At 37.1% G+C, this 19012-nt stretch overlaps 3 long non-coding RNA genes across 4 annotated transcripts in view; all 3 read left to right on the plus strand.

The window, feature by feature from the left end:
- The first annotated feature begins 5190 nt into the window (after nt 1–5190).
- On the plus strand, nt 5191–6603 carry LOC134929189 (uncharacterized). 2 transcript variants are annotated; one of them, XR_010178363.1, is made up of 4 exons: nt 5191–5570; nt 6038–6134; nt 6230–6335; nt 6520–6603. It is a non-coding gene; the product is annotated as an uncharacterized LOC134929189 (long non-coding RNA). The 2 variants fall into 2 exon arrangements; XR_010178362.1 differs by having other exon boundaries at nt 5191–6134.
- A 4964-nt stretch (nt 6604–11567) lies between these two features.
- LOC134929190 (uncharacterized) lies at nt 11568–12978 on the plus strand. The gene is made up of 3 exons (XR_010178364.1): nt 11568–11947; nt 12415–12712; nt 12897–12978. It is a non-coding gene; the product is annotated as an uncharacterized LOC134929190 (long non-coding RNA).
- A 4981-nt stretch (nt 12979–17959) lies between these two features.
- LOC134929191 (uncharacterized) overlaps nt 17960–19012 on the plus strand; it is a 1411-nt gene continuing 358 nt past the window's right edge. Inside the window, exons 1-2 of the long non-coding RNA XR_010178365.1 lie at nt 17960–18339; nt 18807–19012. The exon at nt 18807–19012 is cut by the window's right edge and continues 92 nt beyond it. This is a non-coding gene — a long non-coding RNA (uncharacterized LOC134929191). The remainder of the gene's footprint in view (nt 18340–18806) is intronic.

The following is a 19012-nucleotide window of genomic DNA, read 5'->3' on the forward strand; positions in this document are numbered from 1 at the left end:
TCCTACCTTGTTGGAGGAGGAGGGCAGCCACTACTGCCGAGTCTCCCCCTTCCTGCCCCCACCACAGCAGCCGCCTGGGTACCGGCACTTGTGCTATGTACAGTTCAAAGATGCCAGGATCCAGGGCATGCGCAGTAGCAGCAATGGCACTGCACATGCACAAAACCCCGGCTTCCACAGACTGCATCGGCTGCAGCCCATAGAAGCCGGCTAAGGCTGATGAGGCAGGGAGCAGGCTTCCTCCAGGGTCTGGCAGTCCCAGAGGGAGGAAACACCTCCCAATGGGACTGAATAGGAAGTCACTGCCAGTCATAGTGAAGCCAGTGTAGTCTCAAGGACTGCATCTGGCTTCACTGTCAATGTGCTGGGTGGCAGATTTTACCTTTTGGGGGGGGGGGGGGGGGGGGGCTGCAGTCCTGGAGCCCATAGGTAAAACTGCCACTGAACACAGCCATTGGGACAAGCTCCTTCCTGTATCCATTGAACAACCAAAATATCACACGCAATCAGTTCAATCACTGAAGGTTATATCAGACTAGAATTCTGCTGGCCATTGGTCAAACATTTAGGTATAGGATATGGTTGATTTTTTCTAGAGAGAGCACATACACTACCTAATCAGACAGTTTTTTGAAACACACCTACTAGAGGAGAGGGCATATGTACCAGTTCTACAGGTGTGACATACCTATGTACATTCATATGTACATAGATTAGGAATACCCATTGGTTTCTATTGCAATACAACCTATACCCCTTTCAGACATAAGCCAAATACACAGTTTTGTTCTGGTACACGTGTATTGACTACGGTCCTGCTTATGTCTAAAAGGGTCTGACCTAGGTTGACAGTCCTGGGTCCGCGACCCTGCAACTGGCCAGGATTGCTCCGGGTTGTGTGTGAAAGGTATGACACGGGTTTTCATGCCACTTTAAGCCAAAAGACCCGAGTCACTACAAGACCCAGGTCCAGAGTGAGGGTGACGACCCAAGAATAACCTGGGTCATCACCCATGCGTGAACGGGGGGTAGGTACAGAAAACCCGACTTCAATCTCAGTATCCCAGGTCCAAGCCGTGTTAAAAACCGGGCGCCTTTTTATTAAAAAAATTAATACAGTTGTCATCAGGGAATGATATTCAGTGTTTGCAATAGCTGATACCAATTTATGGGCAAGTGCCAGTGGCGGTTCCAGAGATGATGCTGCAGCGCAGTCCAAAGTTCAAATAGGGGAGCCACACCAACTGCCACCAACTGTCATCCAAAATGACTCACTGGCAGTTGGTGTAGCTCCCCTCTTTGAACTTTGGACTACACTGCACCACACCACTGGAACCATCACTGCAAGTGACTTATAGGGAATATAATATTGTATTAGATTACACACATCCTGCAATGGTACACTTTAGAGTGGGGAGCATATAATGGATGGGTGACAATCTTATTGTTCACAATGCAATATCTAATTGCCTCAGATTTGGGCAATTCCCTAACGTACATCCCCCCATGTACAGTGAGAAAGCGGCTGTATATGACAGTGTAATCTTATTCCACCAATTCAGTGTATACCCTAGTGCACAACCCCCCCCCCCCACATACAGTGAGAAGGCTGCTCTATACAGCACTGTAATCCTATTCCACCAATACAGTGTATACCCTAGGGTACAACACCCCCCCCCCCCCCCACACACACACATACAGTGAGAAGGCTGCTCTATACAGCACTGTAATCCTGTCCCACAAATACAGTGTATACCCTAGCGCACTACCCCCCCCCCCCCCCCACACACACACACATACAGTGATACAGTGAGAAAGCTGCTGTAAATGGCAGTGTAATCCTATTCCACCAATTCAGTGTATACCCTAGCGTACAACCCCCCCCCCCCACATACAGTGAGAAGGCTTCTCTATACAGCACTGTAATCCTATTCCACCAGTTCAGTGTATACCCTAGCGCACAACCCCCCCTCCCACATACAGTGAGAAAGCTGCTGTAAATGGCAGTGTAATCATATTCCACCAATTCAGTGTATACCCTAGAGCACAACCTCCTGTGTACAGTGAGAAAGCTTCTGTACATGATAGTGTAGACCTATTCCACCATCCTGGAGACAGATGCAAAAAATGTATGACGTTATAAACACATGGGCCTGACTCAGAGTTGTAAGCTATGCCGGTGATTCCGCATTTGAGTGATTATTGGCAATCCTCCACTGCACATGCGTCAAAGTACCTTATTGTACCATGTGCAGTGAAGATTTATTTGCAAAGCGATTGTCAGGAAGCATTTGTGGGAGGAAGCGTAGGAGTGGCGGCAAAAACACAGGTTTGTCACGGGGCATGTATCAGCCTACAACTGTGATCCCGTATGCAGAAAACATGGCGCCTGCATTTTACGGCCATTCTGTGTGACCACAAGGCTACTCAGATACCATCTGTGAATGACATCTGTCTGTGAGCGTTGATCCTGATATTTACAAGGCTGCCGGTGGGCGTCTTCTCCCATTTCCAATTGGTGTCAGATTAGTATTTCCGCACATTAACTGCGTACAGGATTGCAGCTGCAAATGCATTAGTGTACAGCTCTGAATAAGGCCCCATGTACTGTACAAGAATACATACTATATCTCGGGACACATGACCGACCATGGGATCCCAACATTGAAGATCCCAACATCGGAGGGGGTAAGTATTTCCAAACCCCCGTCCCCCGATCCCCTACCCTAACCCTCGGGGGTGGGCGGCTAGGGCTAACCGTCTGGGAGTGTCGGCTAGGGTTCATTCTCGGGGGGTGGTGGCTAAGACTAACCCCCAATAGGGGGTCATTCTGAGTTGATCGCTAGCTGCCGTTGTTCGCAGCACAGCGATCAGGCTAAAAAGCGGCATTTCTGCACTTGCGTACGGGCCGCAGTACACACGCGCGAAATACTTTCACACAAAACTATGCAGTTTTACACAAGGTCGAGCAACGCTTTTCAGTCGCTCTGCTAATTGGTGAGTGATTGACAGGAAGTGGGTGTTTCTGGGTGGTAACTGACCGTTTTCCGGGAGTGTGCTAAAAAACGCAGGCGTGTCAGGTAAAAACGCAGGCGTGCCTGGGGAAACGGGGGAGTGGCTGGCCGAACGCAGGGCGTGTTTGTGACGTCAAAGCAGGAACTAAACAGACTGAAGTGATCGCAAGGAAGGAGTAGGTCTGCAGCTACTCTGAAACTGCAGGGAAAAATTTCAGCACTGTTCTGCTAATCTTTCGTTCGCACTTCTGCTAAGCTAAGATACACTCCTAGAGGGCGGCGGCTTAGCGTGTGCAATGCTGCTAAAAGCAGCTAGCGAGCGATCAACTCGGAATGAGGGCCATAGTGCCTAACCCTAGCCCCCCTAGTGCCTAACCCTAACGCCCCTAGTGCCTAACCCTAACCTTCCCCCTTCGGCTGTTGGTGATCTGGCACCGGTGTTATGAGTGGTGTCGGGATTCCGGCATTGGTCACATGACCGCCGGCATTCCAACAGCCGGGATACTAAACGCATTCCACTGTATGTATTCCAAATGACTGTAGGACAAAAATGCATAAAGGTAACATCTTTTGGCCTTATGTGACTATGTGGACACAATAAAAAAATTGCAAATAACTTATGTTTGTGTGCGTGCGTGCGTGCGTGCGTGTATAAATACATTTTTAATAAGATACAGTCTATGGCTCTGGATTTTTAGTAATGTCCTAATGTGAGTACTGTGTAGACCTAGCACATATTTCTTGTCTCGTGTAAGCCAGATAGATGCAGCATGCAAGGAAACACAACATCAGAAAAGACTTTGGTATGGAATCAGATAAGCTGAGTGCTTTCAGAAAAATGATTTTGTGCTCCATTAACTCTGTTACTATATTTACTCACTGGATGCTTCACATTTTTTATATTGCTTTTCAAAAGAAATGATTTTGATCTCATGCTAAATCTTGTTGATTACGTATTTTGCTTCCAAATATAATACTCCAGTTACAGCTTTAAACTGGGAATAAGATCCCCTCTCCCTAATAACCATTTGTGACCTGTTTAATTTTATGGTGAGAGTGAGCTCATCATCTTTGAGAAAATAGACATTATGCTCTAATTTGTACGCTGGGCACCCCTCTCACAGCATATAGAAAAACTCAGTGGACCAAATTTAAAGTTGGCATACTTGTGGCATATACATCTCATTCATTTTTTTCATACATACATCACGTTTCCAGTATATATACACTCATGTACATGTTTAACCATAAAGGACTTAATTTATTTATATAAAGATCAGACATATTTGTTTATAACTCATTATTATATTTATTTATTTCTTCATTTATTATTTATAATTTTTTCATCAATATTCTTATTTTTAGGTTTATGTTTATTTCTATATATATATATATATATATTTTATTTTTATTGTTATATTTTATATATATATATATATATATTTTTTTTTTTTTTTAGAAATATTTTTTATTATTATTTATTTTTATTATTTATTTTTTATTTATTTATTTATTTATTTTTTGTTTTTTTATTTTTATTTCCATTTTTATTTTTATATTTATATTTTTATTTTTATTTTACTTTTATTTATTTATTTATTTATTTTCTTTCATTTATTTATTTATTTATTATCACTCCAGCGTCATGCAATACGATCAAGGGGAATTACCCACAGGGGATCAGTCTAATATGTAGGACATGAAACTGAGTTAAATGAGATGGGGTGTGTCCAACATCATTCCTGGCATTTAGCCAGGTTTGGTTTCCCTAAATAGTAACCAGAGAGACAGTGAAAAGCATTATGGGTAATATTAATCAATTAGGTATTTCCTCCTAAGGAGTTATTCTCATAATAATACCGTTAATACACTTAGTTTGATTATTTGAAAATTATAAATCTATGCACTTTTGGTTAAGTAATCTCCATTCTAATATAGTAAATGGAGCACATATATATAGAGCACCAATCACTTTGCAAGGGAAGTGATGTAATCACTTTTCCCTTTATAAAGGGTGGTTATCAGGTCCAATGCCTCATTATACAGAGACTTGGCTGTCAGCACTGCACCACTGGAGGGTAAGGTTTTGTTTTTGATTTTACAATAGTATATTATCAACTTTGAAAGTGGTCCCATTTATTAGTATACACTTTGTACCAGCTATATGTATTTTATTGACTGGTTAACCACTAATCATTTATAAATGTAATTTTTAAAAGAGTATATGATATGCACTAATTATATATATATATTCACTATATAAATATGACAGATTTATTCATGAATATGAAACTAAGTTGTATGAGTTATACACTCACTTATATAATTTTTATAGTTAATAGATCTTCCCCTTACTAAGTGAAAGGAGTATTTGTTTCTCCAGGGGGTGGGAACTCTTTGTACCATACTGGTACTTTAATAGATGGTCTAATTGATATCAACCCAATTAATTTACCAGGTCTACCACGTGTTCTAAATTGGTTAGACATTATACCCATTTGAATTGCCTTCACTCCTGAGTCTCTGAGTGTCAGGTTCAAGCTGCTGACCGACGAGGTATGTGCTATATTATAGAGATTTCTTTAATGATTGGCACTAATGAACTACACCCCCTGTGGGTAGCACTTTGAGTAATTTCTTTTAATTATTCGATCATAGATCAGTGATACTGTCCATAAAGGATGGGTTTCCCTAATAAACATATCATGTGGGTTCACTATACTGATGGTTAATACAATTAGTCCTGGGTTTTCCAAATATGAATAAATGGCTGGTTATAATCAGATCATTAAGTAGAGGATCGTTGTATAGTGGTAACATTGGTGTTTGTTATAGCCAATTCTGTGGCTTTGTTCTGTATCATATATAGAAACCACACGGGTTAGTCATGAGATCTGTTCATTAGTGATCAGACATTAATGATACCAGAATTGTTATAATTATGGGTGTCAAAATAAGATAGGGGTCTATTTATGAACTCATAGGTGTTCTTATAATTAATACCCAATTAATCAATTTATTAGGTTCCTTATGCTTGCGAACCAGTTAGATTCTATACACATATGAATCTTCCCCATATTCGAATATCTGAATGTCAGACTCAAGCTGATGATATATGAGGTATGTGCCATTCCATTGGATTAATCCCAATCTCTGCCTAATTGAACAAAAAGTGTCCTTTAATTAATAAAGGTTATTAAACGTTTTTTAATTAGGTATGGTCCTCGCTGTATCAATCAAGTCCCATTGAAATATTGAAACGTTGTTCATACATCTTTGAATGACCTTTTATGTGCTGACAATATGTTCTGAAATGAATAGGTATGTTTTTCACAACCTGTGCTTTTTTGGTTCTCTTTTTTCCCTCTTTCTTCATGTTATTTATTCTGTTTTCCTCCTCATGTTGCTATGTCATGTTCTTTTGATACCAATATGTCATGTTATATGTGAGTGTAAGATGCTTATTGCTATGTATTTGTTTTGACTTATTATTCTACAATTGTAGATTTTACCCCTGATGAAGTCTTGGAACAAGACGAAACGCGTTGGGTTATTTATCTATCTATTATCTGATGTTACCTCCGAATCTACAATAAGGAGAAGGAGGAAATCGTAGTGATATATCTACGCTTTTTCCTCATCACTACAAACTGATTGTTCAAATTGTGCGACAAATGTAAATGTATCAACTCTGTATACTTATGAACATTTGTGTCGGGTTTATATGTTGTTTTAATAAATTTTTATGTTAGTATTTGTTATCTGACGTAATTTATCCGGAGAGTACTGTAAGGGTCCGTTTTTAGGTAGGGCGTTGATATAACTCCCTTGGCGCCATCTCCTCTATTTCGTTTCATATTTTCACACATTTAGTTCCTCCTAACAGGGAACTTAGAGGATACAGGCAGCCATATAATTAATTAATTTTAGTGTTTTATTTGAAATAGCGCAGTGGGAGAGTAATTCTTGTCATATTTTGCATTTCTGTTAGCTACTCTCCATTTGCAGCTTAACAACATGCCGTTATTTAGTGACCGCAAAGGTAGAAGCTTAAAATGCAAAACAATTTTCTTAGAAGAAGGACAGGATATGGAGCAAATTGAGGAGGATGCAGATGAGTATTACCATCTACTCAATAAGATGGAGAAGTTGGCCACTAGAGAACTTAAAAGCTGGTACGACCTCATAACACTTGAAAAATATCTGGAAGTTGGACGTGTTCCAAGAGGTCTGAGGTTAAATAAAACTCCAATCATGGGATCTAACAATGAAGAGTTTAATAAAAATTGGAATAAAATATTGGATGATAGTGCGGCAAAATTAGTGGAACTTATTATATTAGAAAGAAAGAAAGAGTTGGACACTTTAGAGGTGGATCTCAATGAATTGGAGGTTATTTTGAATAAATTTAATGATGATGAGGATTTTAAGAGGGATGTTGTGGATCTTCAGCAGAAGTTGGACTCTCTTGAAAAAGAGATCATCACACGCAAACAAAAGAAGTTTGCGAGGGATAAATTAGATTATATAAATGGAAAGGTACATGATTGGAGTAGTAACGTCACTAATAAACCCTATCAAAGAGACTATCATGTCCAAGCTAGACGAAGAAAACTCACTGAGGATTATGATAATGAAGTATTCAGACGTGAATATGTTCCTAACTACCGTAATAGACAAGGTGAAAATTACTATACGAGAAGAAATTCCTATCGATCACCTAGACGTAGATATGGGACGAAACCATTATACCAACACCATCAATCCCCTGTGGGTAAACGCCGAAGACCCTCATACAACAATGGATATGAATTTCGTAGGTCTGTATCCCCCAAAGGAAGGACTTTTTTAGGGGAGAAAAAGAGGGGGGATCTACCACATTTTCAAGAACGAGAACATCTACATACCAGGTTGGATTCCCCTCAGGGGGTGAAAAGGCTTCTACACCCAGGAGAAGAGGAACAAGGGGTGGAAGAAAGGTCGCCCATCAAAAAAAGAAGAGCGATCAACTTCCTACGAGAAATGCCCAGTCCAGCATCATCAACCTTACTGAAAAGAAATTATCAGTCCCACAGACATCAGTACTGAATAAAGGTCTAAAATTTGCTCCCAACCAACATGTGGACAAGTTCAACTTATATGTTGATCTCAATAAATATGTCCGTAATTTAACCTTGAAGAGACACTATTTGAAAAACCCAGTGCAGAAATTGGACTTTGAACCAAGAAAAAAACCGTTAGTAGCACCACCTTCCAGGTACTACCCGGTGGAATCTAGAGGTAACCATATAGACTTCTTCTTTGACTCAGTCAAAGAAGATTTCAGGAAACTAAAAATCAAGGATGACAGATTCTGTGATAACCTTACTCCACAAGAGAGACTCGCGGTTAAACAACTCAAGAATAATGATGAAATAATCATAAAAACTGCAGATAAAGGAGGGGCGGTGGTACTACAAGAGAAGTCGGCATATGTCAAAGAGGCTTTGAGTCAAATTAATGATACTAGGACCTATGAACAGCTTATAGGTGATCCTACCGAAAAGTTTGTAGAGGATCTTTACGATCTTCTACATGCCGCTAAAAACAGAGGTATCCTGTGTAAGGAAGAATTCGAATATCTGTACAATAAGAAACCGAGGATTCCAGTTTTTTACCATCTGCCTAAAGTGCACAAGGGCACGATCCCTCCCCCAGGAAGACCCATAGTGGCAGGGGTTGATTCCTTGACATCCTGTTTGTCACATTATCTGGATTTAAAACTCCAACCATATGTAAAAAAACAACTGTCCTACTTGAAAGACTCCACCGGTCTACTGAATTCACTCAGGGACCTCCAATGGCAATCCACATACCGGTGGGTCACGGTGGATGTACAGGCACTTTATACATCCATCCCCCACGATAAAGGATGTGAAGCAGTGAGTAAGATCCTGATTTTAGACCATAATGTCAGCAGAGAAGAGAGAGATTTCCTTGTGGATAGTATTAGGTTTGTCCTTAACCATAATTATTTTGAATTTCAAGAAAAATACTATCTACAGAAACAGGGTACGGCGATGGGTACCAAGTTCGCCCCTTCATATGCAAACATCTATATGGACTGTTGGGAAAATGAAATTCTGTATGTGGATGGAGATTTTAGATGTACTAACATCAAATTCTACAAACGATACATTGACGACTTGATCTTCATCTGGGACGGTGAGGTTGAAACCCTGACGAGTTTTATATCTGACATTCAAATTAATCATTATAACCTCAAGTTTACTTACAAACAACACCCTGTAGCCATTGACTACCTGGATGTTCTTTTGAAAATTGAAGAAGATGGCTCTTTAAGTACTAAAACCTTTTTCAAGAAAACTGATGCCAATAGTTTCATTCCTTCCGACAGCTGCCACCTTTCCCGGTGGAAAACTGCGGTACCATATTCCCAATTTATACGGATTAGGAAAAACTGCAGCAGTATGGATGCATATTGGGAACAGTCATCATCATTAGTTCTTCAGTTCATAGATAGGGGTTACAGTGAAAAGACTCTACGAATAGACCAAGCCCGTGCTTCCGAAATTGACAGGAACAGCCTCTTTATGACGAGAGATCGTATACAGGATGGACACCGGGGAGAGAGACCATTTGTAACACAGTTCAATCAAGAAAACAAAACTATCAAACGTATTATGAATAAACACTGGCACCTTTTACTTAAAGATCCAGTTTTAGGGCCTCATCTACCCAGTAGACCAAGTATTGTCTTTAGGAGATCTAAGAACCTTAAAAGTATCCTTGCTCCTAGTCAATTACAGACAGAACATCGGAAAAAAGATGATAATTCCAACCAACACCCACTCATGAAGAGAGCAGGGCTGTTTCCCTGCAATAAGTGCAATTGTTGCCGCTTCATCGACAAAAAGAGTTTCTGCTGGAAAGATGAGACTAAAAGGGTTTTTAGACTAAAGTCCATTGTTACGTGCAATACCAATTACGTCATCTATAAGATAGATTGCAGTTGCAAACTCTCTTATATTGGTAAAACAAAGAGGTGTCTCAAAATTAGAATACAGGAACACTTACGAAACATCAAGAATAAGGTCCAGAATCATAGCCTCCCCAGGCACTTCCAGGAAAAACATAGGTCCGAAATTCAGGGCTTAACATTTAATGTGGTGGAACATGTACCCGAAGATAAGAGGGGAGGAGATAGGGACCTCCAGCTTGCTCGAAGGGAATCTTTCTGGATTTATACTTTAAATACTCTTATACCGAAAGGGTTGAATGAGAATATCGATATGATAGCATTCCTTTGATGTAGATAAAGTGTATCTAGTGTGTAGAGATGGAGATATTGTCAGAGTAGTTAATGGCCAGTACTGAATTTTCATACTAATGTAACATAGTTTCATTATATATCATGTGCACGTAGAGGAATTGAATGTCAGATCTTTAAAAATCATAAGATTTCCCCGGTGTATTTATCATTGGTTATTAAATTTTACCACTTGACATACAGACGTGTACAAGTGGGGCCATTTTCAAGTTGATAACTCTCCATCTCATTCATTTTTTTCATACATACATCACGTTTCCAGTATATATACACTCATGTACATGTTTAACCATAAAGGACTTAATTTATTTATATAAAGATCAGACATATTTGTTTATAACTCATTATTATATTTATTTATTTCTTCATTTATTATTTATAATTTTTTCATCAATATTCTTATTTTTAGGTTTATGTTTATTTCTATATATATATATATATATATATATTTTATTTTTATTGTTATATTTTATATATATATATGTATATTTTTTTTATTTTTTTTTATAAATATTTTTTATTATTATTTATTTTTATTATTTATTTTTTATTTATTTATTTATTTATTTTTTGTTTTTTTATTTTTATTTCCATTTTTATTTTTATATTTATATTTTTATTTTACTTTTATTTATTTATTTATTTATTTATTTTCTTTCATTTATTTATTTATTTATTATCACTCCAGCGTCATGCAATACGATCAAGGGGAATTACCCACAGGGGATCAGTCTAATATGTAGGACATGAAACTGAGTTAAATGAGATGGGGTGTGTCCAACATTATTCCTGGCATTTAGCCAGGTTTGGTTTCCCTAAATAGTAACCAGAGAGACAGTGAAAAGCATTATGGGTAATATTAATCAATTAGGTATTTCCTCCTAAGGAGTTATTCTCATAATAATACCGTTAATACACTTAGTTTGATTATTTGAAAATTATAAATCTATGCACTTTTGGTTAAGTAATCTCCATTCTAATATAGTAAATGGAGCACATATATATAGAGCACCAATCACTTTGCAAGGGAAGTGATGTAATCACTTTTCCCTTTATAAAGGGTGGTTATCAGGTCCAATGCCTCATTATACAGAGACTTGGCTGTCAGCACTGCACCACTGGAGGGTAAGGTTTTGTTTTTGATTTTACAATAGTATATTATCAACTTTGAAAGTGGTCCCATTTATTAGTATACACTTTGTACCAGCTATATGTATTTTATTGACTGGTTAACCACTAATCATTTATAAATGTAATTTTTAAAAGAGTATATGATATGCACTAATTATATATATATATTCACTATATAAATATGACAGATTTATTCATGAATATGAAACTAAGTTGTATGAGTTATACACTCACTTATATAATTTTTATAGTTAATAGATCTTCCCCTTACTAAGTGAAAGGAGTATTTGTTTCTCCAGGGGGTGGGAACTCTTTGTACCATACTGGTACTTTAATAGATGGTCTAATTGATATCAACCCAATTAATTTACCAGGTCTACCACGTGTTCTAAATTGGTTAGACATTATACCCATTTGAATTGCCTTCACTCCTGAGTCTCTGAGTGTCAGGTTCAAGCTGCTGACCGACGAGGTATGTGCTATATTATAGAGATTTCTTTAATGATTGGCACTAATGAACTACACCCCCTGTGGGTAGCACTTTGAGTAATTTCTTTTAATTATTCGATCATAGATCAGTGATACTGTCCATAAAGGATGGGTTTCCCTAATAAACATATCATGTGGGTTCACTATACTGATGGTTAATACAATTAGTCCTGGGTTTTCCAAATATGAATAAATGGCTGGTTATAATCAGATCATTAAGTAGAGGATCGTTGTATAGTGGTAACATTGGTGTTTGTTATAGCCAATTCTGTGGCTTTGTTCTGTATCATATATAGAAACCACACGGGTTAGTCATGAGATCTGTTCATTAGTGATCAGACATTAATGATACCAGAATTGTTATAATTATGGGTGTCAAAATAAGATAGGGGTCTATTTATGAACTCATAGGTGTTCTTATAATTAATACCCAATTAATCAATTTATTAGGTTCCTTATGCTTGCGAACCAGTTAGATTCTATACACATATGAATCTTCCCCATATTCGAATATCTGAATGTCAGACTCAAGCTGATGATATATGAGGTATGTGCCATTCCATTGGATTAATCCCAATCTCTGCCTAATTGAACAAAAAGTGTCCTTTAATTAATAAAGGTTATTAAACGTTTTTTAATTAGGTATGGTCCTCGCTGTATCAATCAAGTCCCATTGAAATATTGAAACGTTGTTCATACATCTTTGAATGACCTTTTATGTGCTGACAATATGTTCTGAAATGAAGAGGTATGTTTTTCACAACCTGTGCTTTTTTGGTTCTCTTTTTTCCCTCTTTCTTCATGTTATTTATTCTGTTTTCCTCCTCATGTTGCTATGTCATGTTCTTTTGATACCAATATGTCATGTTATATGTGAGTGTAAGATGCTTATTGCTATGTATTTGTTTTGACTTATTATTCTACAATTGTAGATTTTACCCCTGATGAAGTCTTGGAACAAGACGAAACGCGTTGGGTTATTTATCTATCTATTATCTGATGTTACCTCCGAATCTACAATAAGGAGAAGGAGGAAATCGTAGTGATATATCTACGCTTTTTCCTCATCACTACAAACTGATTGTTCAAATTGTGCGACAAATGTAAATGTATCAACTCTGTATACTTATGAACATTTGTGTCGGGTTTATATGTTGTTTTAATAAATTTTTATGTTAGTATTTGTTATCTGACGTAATTTATCCGGAGAGTACTGTAAGGGTCCGTTTTTAGGTAGGGCGTTGATATAACTCCCTTGGCGCCATCTCCTCTATTTCGTTTCATATTTTCACACATTTAGTTCCTCCTAACAGGGAACTTAGAGGATACAGGCAGCCATATAATTAATTAATTTTAGTGTTTTATTTGAAATAGCGCAGTGGGAGAGTAATTCTTGTCATATTTTGCATTTCTGTTAGCTACTCTCCATTTGCAGCTTAACAACATGCCGTTATTTAGTGACCGCAAAGGTAGAAGCTTAAAATGCAAAACAATTTTCTTAGAAGAAGGACAGGATATGGAGCAAATTGAGGAGGATGCAGATGAGTATTACCATCTACTCAATAAGATGGAGAAGTTGGCCACTAGAGAACTTAAAAGCTGGTACGACCTCATAACACTTGAAAAATATCTGGAAGTTGGACGTGTTCCAAGAGGTCTGAGGTTAAATAAAACTCCAATCATGGGATCTAACAATGAAGAGTTTAATAAAAATTGGAATAAAATATTGGATGATAGTGCGGCAAAATTAGTGGAACTTATTATATTAGAAAGAAAGAAAGAGTTGGACACTTTAGAGGTGGATCTCAATGAATTGGAGGTTATTTTGAATAAATTTAATGATGATGAGGATTTTAAGAGGGATGTTGTGGATCTTCAGCAGAAGTTGGACTCTCTTGAAAAAGAGATCATCACACGCAAACAAAAGAAGTTTGCGAGGGATAAATTAGATTATATAAATGGAAAGGTACATGATTGGAGTAGTAACGTCACTAATAAACCCTATCAAAGAGACTATCATGTCCAAGCTAGACGAAGAAAACTCACTGAGGATTATGATAATGAAGTATTCAGACGTGAATATGTTCCTAACTACCGTAATAGACAAGGTGAAAATTACTATACGAGAAGAAATTCCTATCGATCACCTAGACGTAGATATGGGACGAAACCATTATACCAACACCATCAATCCCCTGTGGGTAAACGCCGAAGACCCTCATACAACAATGGATATGAATTTCGTAGGTCTGTATCCCCCAAAGGAAGGACTTTTTTAGGGGAGAAAAAGAGGGGGGATCTACCACATTTTCAAGAACGAGAACATCTACATACCAGGTTGGATTCCCCTCAGGGGGTGAAAAGGCTTCTACACCCAGGAGAAGAGGAACAAGGGGTGGAAGAAAGGTCGCCCATCAAAAAAAGAAGAGCGATCAACTTCCTACGAGAAATGCCCAGTCCAGCATCATCAACCTTACTGAAAAGAAATTATCAGTCCCACAGACATCAGTACTGAATAAAGGTCTAAAATTTGCTCCCAACCAACATGTGGACAAGTTCAACTTATATGTTGATCTCAATAAATATGTCCGTAATTTAACCTTGAAGAGACACTATTTGAAAAACCCAGTGCAGAAATTGGACTTTGAACCAAGAAAAAAACCGTTAGTAGCACCACCTTCCAGGTACTACCCGGTGGAATCTAGAGGTAACCATATAGACTTCTTCTTTGACTCAGTCAAAGAAGATTTCAGGAAACTAAAAATCAAGGATGACAGATTCTGTGATAACCTTACTCCACAAGAGAGACTCGCGGTTAAACAACTCAAGAATAATGATGAAATAATCATAAAAACTGCAGATAAAGGAGGGGCGGTGGTACTACAAGAGAAGTCGGCATATGTCAAAGAGGCTTTGAGTCAAATTAATGATACTAGGACCTATGAACAGCTTATAGGTGATCCTACTGAAAAGTTTGTAGAGGATCTTTACGATCTTCTACATGCCGCTAAAAACAGAGGTATCCTGTGTAAGGAAGAATTCGAATATCTGTACAATAAGAAACCGAGGATTCCAGTTTTTTACCATCTGCCTAAAGTGCACAAGGGCACGATCCCTCCCCCAGGAAGACCCATAGTGGCAGGGGTTGATTCCTTGACATCCTGTTTGTCACATTATCTGGATTTAAAACTCCAACCATATGTAAAAAAACAACTGTCCTACTTGAAAGACTCCACCGGTCTACTGAATTCACTCAGGGACCTCCAATGGCAATCCACATACCGGTGGGTCACGGTGGATGTACAGGCACTTTATACATCCATCCCCCACGATAAAGGATGTGAAGCAGTGAGTAAGATCCTGATTTTAGACCATAATGTCAGCAGAGAAGAGAGAGATTTCCTTGTGGATAGTATTAGGTTTGTCCTTAACCATAATTATTTTGAATTTCAAGAAAAATACTATCTACAGAAACAGGGTACGGCGATGGGTACCAAGTTCGCCCCTTCATATGCAAACATCTATATGGACTGTTGGGAAAATGAAATTCTGTATGTGGATGGAGATTTTAGATGTACTAACATCAAATTCTACAAACGATACATTGACGACTTGATCTTCATCTGGGACGGTGAGGTTGAAACCCTGACGAGTTTTATATCTGACATTCAAATTAATCATTATAACCTCAAGTTTACTTACAAACAACACCCTGTAGCCATTGACTACCTGGATGTTCTTTTGAAAATTGAAGAAGATGGCTCTTTAAGTACTAAAACCTTTTTCAAGAAAACTGATGCCAATAGTTTCATTCCTTCCGACAGCTGCCACCTTTCCCGGTGGAAAACTGCGGTACCATATTCCCAATTTATACGGATTAGGAAAAACTGCAGCAGTATGGATGCATATTGGGAACAGTCATCATCATTAGTTCTTCAGTTCATAGATAGGGGTTACAGTGAAAAGACTCTACGAATAGACCAAGCCCGTGCTTCCGAAATTGACAGGAACAGCCTCTTTATGACGAGAGATCGTATACAGGATGGACACCGGGGAGAGAGACCATTTGTAACACAGTTCAATCAAGAAAACAAAACTATCAAACGTATTATGAATAAACACTGGCACCTTTTACTTAAAGATCCAGTTTTAGGGCCTCATCTACCCAGTAGACCAAGTATTGTCTTTAGGAGATCTAAGAACCTTAAAAGTATCCTTGCTCCTAGTCAATTACAGACAGAACATCGGAAAAAAGATGATAATTCCAACCAACACCCACTCATGAAGAGAGCAGGGCTGTTTCCCTGCAATAAGTGCAATTGTTGCCGCTTCATCGACAAAAAGAGTTTCTGCTGGAAAGATGAGACTAAAAGGGTTTTTAGACTAAAGTCCATTGTTACGTGCAATACCAATTACGTCATCTATAAGATAGATTGCAGTTGCAAACTCTCTTATATTGGTAAAACAAAGAGGTGTCTCAAAATTAGAATACAGGAACACTTACGAAACATCAAGAATAAGGTCCAGAATCATAGCCTCCCCAGGCACTTCCAGGAAAAACATAGGTCCGAAATTCAGGGCTTAACATTTAATGTGGTGGAACATGTACCCGAAGATAAGAGGGGAGGAGATAGGGACCTCCAGCTTGCTCGAAGGGAATCTTTCTGGATTTATACTTTAAATACTCTTATACCGAAAGGGTTGAATGAGAATATCGATATGATAGCATTCCTTTGATGTAGATAAAGTGTATCTAGTGTGTAGAGATGGAGATATTGTCAGAGTAGTTAATGGCCAGTACTGAATTTTCATACTAATGTAACATAGTTTCATTATATATCATGTGCACGTAGAGGAATTGAATGTCAGATCTTTAAAAATCATAAGATTTCCCCGGTGTATTTATCATTGGTTATTAAATTTTACCACTTGACATACAGACGTGTACAAGTGGGGCCATTTTCAAGTTGATAACTCTCCATCTCATTCATTTTTTTCATACATACATCACGTTTCCAGTATATATACACTCATGTACATGTTTAACCATAAAGGACTTAATTTATTTATATAAAGATCAGACATATTTGTTTATAACTCATTATTATATTTATTTATTTCTTCATTTATTATTTATAATTTTTTCATCAATATTCTTATTTTTAGGTTTATGTTTATTTCTATATATATATATATATATATTTTATTTTTATTGTTATATTTTATATATATATATATATATATATTTTTTTTTTTTTATTTTTTTTTATAAATATTTTTTATTATTATTTATTTTTATTATTTATTTTTTATTTATTTATTTATTTATTTTTTGTTTTTTTATTTTTATTTCCATTTTTATTTTTATATTTATATTTTTATTTTTATTTTACTTTTATTTATTTATTTATTTATTTATTTATTTTCTTTCATTTATTTATTTATTTATTATCACTCCAGCGTCATGCAATACGATCAAGGGGAATTACCCACAGGGGATCAGTCTAATATGTAGGACATGAAACTGAGTTAAATGAGATGGGGTGTGTCCAACATTATTCCTGGCATTTAGCCAGGTTTGGTTTCCCTAAATAGTAACCAGAGAGACAGTGAAAAGCATTATGGGTAATATTAATCAATTAGGTATTTCCTCCTAAGGAGTTATTCTCATAATAATACCGTTAATACACTTAGTTTGATTATTTGAAAATTATAAATCTATGCACTTTTGGTTAAGTAATCTCCATTCTAATATAGTAAATGGAGCACATATATATAGAGCACCAATCACTTTGCAAGGGAAGTGATGTAATCACTTTTCCCTTTATAAAGGGTGGTTATCAGGTCCAATGCCTCATTATACAGAGACTTGGCTGTCAGCACTGCACCACTGGAGGGTAAGGTTTTGTTTTTGATTTTACAATAGTATATTATCAACTTTGAAAGTGGTCCCATTTATTAGTATACACTTTGTACCAGCTATATGTATTTTATTGACTGGTTAACCACTAATCATTTATAAATGTAATTTTTAAAAGAGTATATGATATGCACTAATTATATATATATATTCACTATATAAATATGACAGATTTATTCATGAATATGAAACTAAGTTGTATGAGTTATACACTCACTTATATAATTTTTATAGTTAATAGATCTTCCCCTTACTAAGTGAAAGGAGTATTTGTTTCTCCAGGGGGTGGGAACTCTTTGTACCATACTGGTACTTTAATAGATGGTCTAATTGATATCAACCCAATTAATTTACCAGGTCTACCACGTGTTCTAAATTGGTTAGACATTATACCCATTTGAATTGCCTTCACTCCTGAGTCTCTGAGTGTCAGGTTCAAGCTGCTGACCGACGAGGTATGTGCTATATTATAGAGATTTCTTTAATGATTGGCACTAATGAACTACACCCCCTGTGGGTAGCACTTTGAGTAATTTCTTTTAATTATTCGATCATAGATCAGTGATACTGTCCATAAAGGATGGGTTTCCCTAATAAACATATCATGTGGGTTCACTATACTGATGGTTAATACAATTAGTCCTGGGTTTTCCAAATATGAATAAATGGCTGGTTATAATCAGATCATTAAGTAGAGGATCGTTGTATAGTGGTAACATTGGTGTTTGTTATAGCCAATTCTGTGGCTTTGTTCTGTATCATATATAGAAACCACACGGGTTAGTCATGAGATCTGTTCATTAGTGATCAGACATTAATGATACCAGAATTGTTATAATTATGGGTGTCAAAATAAGATAGGGGTCTATTTATGAACTCATAGGTGTTCTTATAATTAATACCCAATTAATCAATTTATTAGGTTCCTTATGCTTGCGAACCAGTTAGATTCTATACACATATGAATCTTCCCCATATTCGAATATCTGAATGTCAGACTCAAGCTGATGATATATGAGGTATGTGCCATTCCATTGGATTAATCCCAATCTCTGCCTAATTGAACAAAAAGTGTCCTTTAATTAATAAAGGTTATTAAACGTTTTTTAATTAGGTATGGTCCTCGCT

The sequence above is a fragment of the Pseudophryne corroboree genome, chromosome 5, assembly GCF_028390025.1.
Source record: "Pseudophryne corroboree isolate aPseCor3 chromosome 5, aPseCor3.hap2, whole genome shotgun sequence".
NCBI classification, from domain to species: Eukaryota; Metazoa; Chordata; class Amphibia; order Anura; family Myobatrachidae; genus Pseudophryne; species Pseudophryne corroboree.